Source organism: Anolis sagrei, chromosome 2 (genome assembly GCF_037176765.1).
Source record: "Anolis sagrei isolate rAnoSag1 chromosome 2, rAnoSag1.mat, whole genome shotgun sequence".
NCBI classification, from domain to species: Eukaryota; Metazoa; Chordata; class Lepidosauria; order Squamata; family Dactyloidae; genus Anolis; species Anolis sagrei.
In genome coordinates this window covers 228,445,563-228,455,302 of record NC_090022.1, presented here as the reverse complement: position 1 = coordinate 228,455,302, position 9,740 = coordinate 228,445,563, and the positions used below count along the sequence as shown (strand labels likewise).

The 9,740-nt window shown below is 39.0% G+C and overlaps 1 protein-coding gene across 1 annotated transcript in view; it reads left to right on the top strand.

Moving 5' to 3' along the window:
• Positions 1–265: 265 nt before the first annotated feature.
• Positions 266–9,740, top strand: part of LOC132767326 (F-box/LRR-repeat protein 20-like) — a 49,295-nt gene continuing 39,820 nt past the window's right edge. Inside the window, exon 1 of the mRNA XM_067464439.1 lies at positions 266–411. The gene's annotated coding sequence lies outside the window, so the exon portion shown is untranslated. The remainder of the gene's footprint in view (positions 412–9,740) is intronic.

The window sequence follows — 9,740 nt, the reverse complement described above, 5'->3', positions numbered from 1 at the left end:
TAAAATGTAAGATGCTTTGTTTGTGAAACAATTTGTCTTTAAAGGAAGGCAGCCAAACTGTTTCTCATTAAGAAAAAGTTGAATGCATTTGCTAAATGAACATTTCTTTTAAATTTTCAGTTAAGTTTGGTTTACTACCTGCCTTATTTTGGGTTTTTGCCATTTCCTGTGTTTTTGGATTTGATTACATTTGGTGTTTATGGTTGTTGCTGCCATTCTTTGTCATAATACAAAGCAATATTTTTTAATATTATTTTCAGAGAACACGAGGTGACTATGACCTCTTGCCATGGCTACTTCTTCCTGATGAATTATGGCTTTGTATCTTCTCTCTGCTGACTCACAAAGATATTTCTCGGGTTTCCCAAGTCTGTCACAGGTTTTACCAGTTGGCTAAAGATGAATCTTTATGTAAGTACATCAAAATGATTGAAATGGAATAATGGAAGGATGATAACTAGGGAGAAATTGAGAAAAACTCAGTTCAGTCTAATATGCAAATTCAGTTCCAATTCAGACAGCTGGAGTTAATATCTTTCTTTCCAGACTTAAGATATCAAATTGAAACAGATGAACAAGAGCTTAAAAAGCAAATATGCTTTATACCTTTTATAAGTTTCTCTATGGGGACTTTTACATTTTTTGCCATTGTTGTTCTTTTCACTTTCAGTGTTTGTGTATACTGTACTGTTTCCAATAAAACGTTGCAATCTCAGACTTATCTGGTGAACAGTTGATAGAACTATTTGTGGTTCTTTTTTATGAAGACCTTTTTGAATAAACAAAATGCTTTTGTCAGGTTCAAAACAGCAAACTGCAAAGGGATGTTTTGTTAGACATAATGGAATGTTATCTGGGGTTTTTGGAGGACGTTGTAAAGCCATTGTACTTACAATTTTGTTCACACTTCAGTCGTATGATCCACTGAATGAATAAATCACAGATATGGTGACTGAAAATTGAAATTCTGGCTTAGCACCTAATAGGTCTTGTAGTAGCATGGTCATTGCTTTGCCTGATGCTAACTTGCTGCCCACCTGAATGCTGCAATGAAGTGGCAAAGACACTAGAATGCATTATATTAGCAGGAAGAGCCATGTCTTTGCCTGTGCCTGAAGTTTGCAGAACTATGTAGCCTGGACTTATTGCGTGTCTTTATTTCAGGGGCATTTCCAGTGCTTATGTCTCTATGGGCCATTCCAAATAGGGCCCAAAATGGGGGCCCTGTCAGACTTCTACCAGAGGCATCCAAACAATGCTTCCAAATAAAAGAGGATTAATTTGGGACAAGGCAGGTAAACTCTGCTTTATCCCAAATTAATTTGATACTCCACTATATCTGGGTCTTCTGGAAAGGCCCAAGTCTAATGGGGTATGGGCCCTGTGGGGACTGACTACTGGGTAGTCTTGCGACTACCAGGGGTCAGTCCTCACAGCCCATCTTGGTTCTTCAGGCCCCATGAGCCCGGAGAACCAAGGAGAGCACCCGTCAAACCCCCCTCCCCCAAAGCCCTTAAAATAAGAAAATTCTTGTTAGGAAACCATGACACCTCTCCTGAGGCATCCTGGTGCATAGAAATGATGGCCAGATGCTGAGGGGGAGGGGGGAATTGCTCATACCCCTGCCTCCTGGTGCATCATTTCTACATGCCAGGAGGCCTCTGGAGAGGTGTCATGGCAGATTTCGGGCAGCCCCATGCAATTGCAGTACTTACCACGATGGCATGGGGACAATTGCCTGGGAAAGCCTGGGTTTGGGGGGAGGTGTGGGGACAGAAATGCGCACCAAAGCGGATTTTTAAATCCTGCTTTGGTGTGCATTTCTGTGAAGTCTGGAAACACTTTATGTCTCCGGGAGAAGATGATTATTCTCTGTTTAAGTCTAAATCAAACCCAAAAACTGGCTTGATATATTTATGGATCATTGTGAGTACCGAAGTTTAACACTTATATATATGTGTGTATGTGTGTGTGTGTGTGAAAGACAAGAGCTAAGTCTATGCTGGGAGAACCTAAAAGATACACCTACTCCCCTTCTATCTTGACTGTAGGGCCATATCTATACAAGAAAATGGTGGTGGCAGCAGTTCTTTGAGAACTTCCCTTCAAAGGAGCACCAAGACTGGAGACAGTAGGTGCTTCTTTTACGTTATCCTAAGATGGACTAAGTCCTCTGTGACGGAACACCAAGGAAACACAGTTATTAATCTTCGGGTGGGAGGGTGGGTTATCCCACCGCTGCCACCATTCATTATATGTGAGGCACCACCATTAAATATGTGGCACGACACCACACCCAAACGAACTGGGCAATGAGTAGAGTAAATAGTAGAAGTATGTGTAGCATAGCTATGACTGAGATTTTAATCTCTCTCTCTCTCTCTCTGTGTGTGTGTGTGAAACTGGAGACAGAGACTAGTAGGAGGCTTGTAATGAGAGAGGTTTGACTTTTAAAATAACTTCTCTGAGACACTTTAATATGTGTAACCCCAATACCATAAACTGAATCCTGTTCCAAAATATCTTCAGCCATCTTCTTTGAAGTAAATCTTCACTTCAGAAACTTGACACAAGTCTTTGTTGTAAGAAATTGAACAAAGAAATATTTATTTAAGGATTCTCAGGCACCCAAAGCTTAGTGGTCGCACAGTAGTTTCTTCTCAGTATTCTTTAGTTATAGTTACAGTTAACTTTTATTATCATGAACACTTGAAAGAGTTTCCATATAACTTCAAGAATGGCTTATTTTCTTGTCAATCTGACTTTTCTAACTTGCTTTACTTTAACATTTTATTCTTTCTCAGAGTACACTTCTATTCTCAGTTCCACTGACTGACACTTAGGCACAGTTTTGCCTTTTATTTTACTTCAGCTCTCCCACTGAAGACACACAACATTTCTGGGAATTCCTTTCCCCTAGCTCACAAGCTAGTTCCTAATTCAAAACTGGTTCAATTAACACTCTAAATTTCAAGGCTGAAGACTTAAACTCCTTGGTCTAACATAGCCAGAACCAACCTTCCTTTGGCTCAACCGGCCAAAGACTGGCTAACATTTTAAAATGTCTGCTCTCCTCCTGTTGGCAGTTAGCTCTGCCCCTTTGTCTGTTGAGCTCTGCTGAAATAGATACATTTCTACTGCAAATTTAGTTACTTTGGCAATGCATAAGCCAAGCAGCTGTAGCTTAAGCAGGCCTGCCTTTGCAATATATTAACCGTAACATATTCAAAACCCATAGTATAATTAGATATTTTATTACACCCTCTTTTCACCACTGTACTAAGAAAAGGGGATTGTACGTCTTTTTAAAAAATACTGTCCTTTAACTTTAAAAATTGAATTTCTCTAACTAGAATGATGATGGACCTTTTTTAAATGTTGGGACAAATATGACAGTGGTAGCCAGGGGCCATTGAGCCTTTGGCATGGCGTTGGTGCTCTCTGCGGAATGATCTTTGACTGATCATATCAAAAACCTTAATTTTGCTCCCAGTACCTGCCCTCGACTTACATATGTAGTTGACTTATATATGAGCACTAAATGTGTCAGCAAGCTAACTACATCAAAGCAGCAGCAATAAAAGCTACAGCCAAAAGTTGCTGCCTCAGGAGGACTGCAACATCTGGATGGCCTGAGAGGCTCTAATGGACTGACCAGGGCAAGTGGATGCTATCTCCCAGTATCTCCTCCCTAAGGTGGCCTCCTTACTCTGTATAATGGTAATACTGGCCATAAAATCCCCAGGAAATGTTTAATCAGTTAGGATCAAAAAATGAAAATCTAGTGAAAAAACAGAAGGGAAATGACAGTAGAATTGGCAGAAATGTGGAGGATGGGATTAAGTACACTCTGCCTTTCCATTCTTCCCAGCAGATTTCACTTCTGCCATGCCATTGGTGTTTCCTTAGTAGCTGAGAACTGTGTGAAAAATTGCTTGTTTCCTAGGAGCCAGCATATCTTTGTTAGGCTCAGTTACAAGTAACAAAGCATGCATATTTTCAGTAACAGACTCTGGAGAAACATTTCTGTGCTTATCTGACAGATTATCTCCTGAAGTTCCAGTGTTTGCTTTAAAAAAATTGTCACCTTATCATTTTCACATTATTCTTGCCACAGTGATTAAAAATGTTGTGTTTTCTCCATCGAGCTCCCTAAGGAGAAGCTATTTTGATGACATCTCATTTTGAATAGAAATAAAAATTGCAAACATTTCTTTTACCCAGGGGAATGCTTTCCTAGGCATTTGCAGATTCTTTAGCGTGATTCTATATCTGGCTTCACCTGGCAACTGATCACAGAATAGCACTAGAGGAGCTCCAGGTGCCTATGGAAATGCTCTCCCTGGGAATCTCTGGATCCTCAAATATGAGACTATGGCCAACTTCTGCTGGAAGCTGGATCATCCTAGAATATGACAGCAGCATAGGCGACAGCAAATACAGTAATCCAAGGCTAATCAAATCCATGAATGCTTAACCTCAAATGTGGAGTGTTATCTATATATCAATTAACAAAAAATATTTTTGCAATTGTTTTTGAAAACCATGTAAAGTTCTTAGAAACTAACAGAGAGCAGCCCTTTTCATGGTACAGAATTATGGAGATTTTGTTTAAAATTCCCCAAGGAAGAAAATTAATCTCTTATTAAACAGGTGAAAGTCTAAGAAAAGATCCTAGTTACTCTGATAGCAAATAACCTGTGGGTCACCTGTTGACAGCGTGTACTGCTAAACTTGTGTCAAATTCATTCCCACAGTAAATTCCAAGCCAAATACTTACCGCCTTGAACAAACAGAGGTGTGCAATTAGATACAGCCAAGTGCTGCATTTCAGTAATGCTATGTAAATATTCTAGAGCTCTCACTATGTTTGTGTGTTTTAATAAACAAGGAGAACATGACGTGCATTATATTTTTTTTCCTTGACAGAAAAGGATCCAGTCTGTTTTTAAAGTAGCTTGCAGTAGAAGAAAGAGGAGAAAGATTATGGCAATAAGAGAGATGCATTGTGTTATATGTGAAATCAAAGAAATGAATGAAATAGCTGTCAATTGTTGTGGTTTCCTAGAGGCTTTCATCACTGATTATGTGGGGTTTTTTTTTATCATGTCAGAAGCTACTTGAGAAACTTCAAGTTGCTTCTTGTGTGAGAGAATTGGCTGTCTGCAGAGACGTTGCCCAGGGGATGCCTGGATGTGTTACCACCCTGTGAGAGGCTTCTCTCATGTCCTCACATGGGAAGCTGGAACTGACAGACAGGAGCTCACCCTGTCTCAGGGATTCGAACCTCCAACCTTCAGATCAGCAGTTCAGCTGGCACAAGGGTTAACCCATTGTGGCACCATGGCTTCCTACCGATTATGTTGCAAATTAGGTGTTAAAATTGTGAGAGGAACATTCACATAAATAGTAACTGAGATGCAAGAAAGAAAATAGTAATGCCATTGCCATGGATATGTATATCAAAGGGAAACCATTGGTTTATATAAAAAGTAGGCATACTGATCCTTCTCCTTTAAAAAAAATCTATAAATTGAATGTTAGAAACTCAAATGGAGAATTCGGACTGAGTTATACAAAGTAATGTGTGAGATCAATGTTTTAATTGGAAACTCTGCTTTTTAAAGTGTATCCCTTTCATATTGTGTTAAAATAGTTTTTCATTATATTTTTAAAATGTTTTAAAGGTTTATAATGTTAAGCTTTTGTATGCGTTAACTATATTGTTATTGTTTTCATTTGTAATCTTGGAACTATAATAGTAATCCAAATTATCTGAATGAAAATAGGTTTAGATATGATCACAATAGCACAGTTATAAACATTATATTGTTTGGAATATAGCAGGTTAAACCCCTAAGCTGCAGAATTTTCTAACCAGAAGAATGGTGGATTGAATCTGTGGGATGGGATGAGCTCCTGTTGCTAGCCCTAGCTACTGCCAACCTAGCAGTTTGAAAACATGCAAATGTCGGTAGATCAATAGGTACGGCTTTGATGGGAAGGTAACGGCGTTCCATGCAGTCATGCTGGCCACATGATCTTGGAGGTGTCTACGGACAATGTCAGCTCTTCGGCTTAGAAATGGAGATGAGCACCAACCTCCAGAGTCAGACACGACTGGACTTAAAGTCAGGGGAAATCTTTACCTTTACCTTAGTGGTATCTGAATTATTGATGATTCAAAACTGCGATCACTAATACCAGGTTGACTATGAAACTAAGATGTAAAAATAGATAATAAGCTGCAATAACTTGAGTAGATTTTCTGCATTCTTTTACCAAAACATACACATCCTGCGTATTATGCCAGAGGCTAACAAAAACAACATGTTTCACCAGAGTATGAAGTATTAGTGATAATAATGGAAAAGGCAAAGAGCAACTAATGAAGAGAGTACATGTTGATGCAGAGACTTTGAGGGCAGAAGGAATTTTGGGATACAGTCTGTAGTGAAACAAAGGGCTAATAATGACAATGGAGCAACCATAGAAAGAGACAAAGGAATCCACATTACTTTCACATCTGATTTAAGTCTATGTTAGAAAATAGAGGGATCAACATATTGCACACTTCTTCTTAGGAGGATCATAGTCAGACTGAAAATACTCCCAACATACATACCTTTAGCATGTGCATGGACAATTAACGTAACTAGAGTTGTTTGCTCAGTGTCTGATGACTGACAATACCTGGAAACCCAGGCATGAGCACTTTCTACTGAGTAAAACTCCACCCTAAAGTTAAACACGTTTAAAATGCAAAAAGGTGTAAAGGTTATGGTTCTTATTCCTCAAAATGATACTGTTCTCATAAAAAGAGGGCATATTTACACTTACACAAAAATCCGGGGCTCCTGACTGTTCCTGGTTGGTGTGGAGCTGTTTGGACAGTCCGGCACAACCCATGACAGCAGCAGATAGTCCAGTCAGGCAAAAACCAGTTTGGTCAGACTGTATTGTCATCTTTATTTGTTTGTGTTGTCGGCAGTGCTGAGGCCTAAAAATAGTTAATTGCTGAAAACTAATGAATATTCAGTATTCCACTGAATATTCGAATGCATTATAAACAGTGATTAGGCAAACTTTTATTATTCCCACTGTTTTCTGGCTCAGGTCATAAGCTAAAGTTTACCCAACAGTTCAGTGTTAATTCTGTTGCTATGTACATTAGTGACTGAGTAGTGATATCTGCAGAAGAAAAACACACAAGGATAGACAAATTCTTCAGGGAGGGTGTTCTCCTTGCATATGTGCTTTGGGTGACTATTCTGCTCTCAGATATCTTTGCTACATTAAAGCTGCTTAACTCAAAAGAAGTTGTTCAGATCTTTCCATGCCATTTTGGGATGCTGATATTTATGTCTTTCTTTTAAGATCTTTTTTTCTTTGTCTTTTTGTTTGGCCACATGGGATACAGAGTACGCAGTCACTCTCTTGTATCTCAACCTGTCCTGAGTGAATCAGATAGGAAGAAGTTGCATTCTTAAGCACAAAGAAAACGGCCGGAAAATATAAAAGAGGTGTCAGCTGGAGTGAACCACAGGGGATAAAATCCTTTTCATTTGAGGATTAAAAGCCAAAGAACTTGGAGACTAAATCCTTGGATACTTTCAGAACTACATATGAGAGGAAAGCTGGGCTTTTTATTAGCATAAGACCATGCAGACAATATACTGTATATGTAGAACTTTAGAAACTTTTTTCCCTTGTAAATATGATAATATGCTTTCTAGTGTTTCCAGTAACCCAGGTCTCTTGTGTGCAGACTCAAACAGTGCAGAACTAATTAGTCAACATCAAAAGTATGGCTGATGGCTTCGGAGAAAGCTGATACAAGGGAACTAAACTAGAAACTGAATTAAGATATGAAACAGGTAATGAATGATGATGCACTGTTCTTTGAGCTTGGTCTAGTGTTAAAGATGTTATGTTCAGGTTTCTTCAGTTCTGGGGAACATTATCTCAGTGAATCAGGGGAGTTAACCATTTTCCATACTCTACTCACAACTCTTGTTGCTTCTGTTTGCAATTAAGACCTTCAACTTGTTGCAACTCTATAGATGAGAGACCTCCAGCAGTCACAGTCACCAACAATTTTGCTTGGGTTTTGCCAACTCATGGCTTCTTTTATCAACTCAATCTCATCCTTTTTTCTTGTCCTAATCATATAATATGTCCTCTGGTGACTATATAGCACTATTATTCTTGATTTAATTTTTGTTTCATTTTTCAGATGTTCTAGAAAGACCTAATTTTGCCCATTTGACATCTTCTGAATCTTTGCATTGATCATTATAATTTTCTTTACACTTTGCTGAACAGGTGCATTTATGCTTCTGACTCTGTTTCTTTGATATATATATATATATACACACACACACACACACACACACACACACACACATATACACACACACACGAGGGGTATTTTTTTTGTAAGGTCCGTTTTGTTGTAGACACTAGTAGTTTGCGTGCATACCGCAACGAGCGCGTGCGTCATGTACTGGCATGCCTCGGGAACAACTGTGCTCAGTTTCCACTCTGTAGCTAACCTGTATGGTTCTGTTCTGTGCTTTAAAAATGTTTAAGACTGTTAACTCACCCACTGATGAGGTTCCTTGCTGACAAAAACCATGTCACTGAGCGAACCACACATGCGGCGGGTGAGTTGATAGTCTTAAACATTTTTAAAGCACAGAACAGAACTGTACAGGTTAGCTACAGAGCGGAAACTGAGCACAGTTGTTCCCGAAGCATGCCGGTACATGACGGACGCGCTCGTTACGGTATGCGCGCGAACTACTAGTGTCTACAACAAAACGGACCTTACTTAAAAAATACCCCTCGTATATGTGTGTGTGTGTGTGTGTGTGTGTGTGTGTATTTGCTTTTCAGCTCCCCTTAACCATTTGAAATGCTTCATCAGTAGTCCATGGTAGTTCTTCCTTTTTGGTACAGATAGAGTGTTTTACAGCTTTTCTGATAATGTCACTGATTTTGGTCCAGAAGCCTTCTGGTTCCTTAGTATTGCATTTGTATAGGCTTTACATTCTGTGTTATGTGTTTCATTCCTTTGCTTTATGATTTTTATCTTCCCCTGATTCATACATTTCATATTCCATATTTCATCTTGCAAGGATTGTCTATTCTACCAAAAAAAATTTTGTCATGGTCAAGTGGTTTTCTGTTATGTTTGTTATGGAACATTAGACTTTCCTTTCACATATGAACATACGAGCAACTGAATATCCTTTTAGCTTCAGTCCAGTTGCATCATTAGACACAGCAATACTTGTGTTTGACCTTTTTCCTTCCACAGTAACTGGTTCAGTATCTCTTGGAGTCTTTTCTTACACTAACTCTTGCTTCATTTTGGATTGTCTCATGTTGGGATTTTTCAAAACAAAAGGCATTCAGAAATAGTTTATTGGCGCTTCCTTCTGTGCAGTGCTAACACGGGTTACCTAAAGTTTCACTGTTTTTGTCTCTGAGTGATCCTGCACCAGTGTCCATATCTACTATTGTTGCCCAGTATCTTTCCCTTTCCAGATTGGGATGTTTGAGAAGCAAATGCCTTTCAGGAATATTCCTATAGCATAGACTCTTCTCCCATGAGAGTACTGAATTCCACCACTATGGAAAAGTAGTGGATTCATTGGCCCTGCCCAGTGCTATTTTATTTGGTGAAAATACAGTAAGACCCCCATGTCTGCCATTAAATTACCTCATTTCTGGTC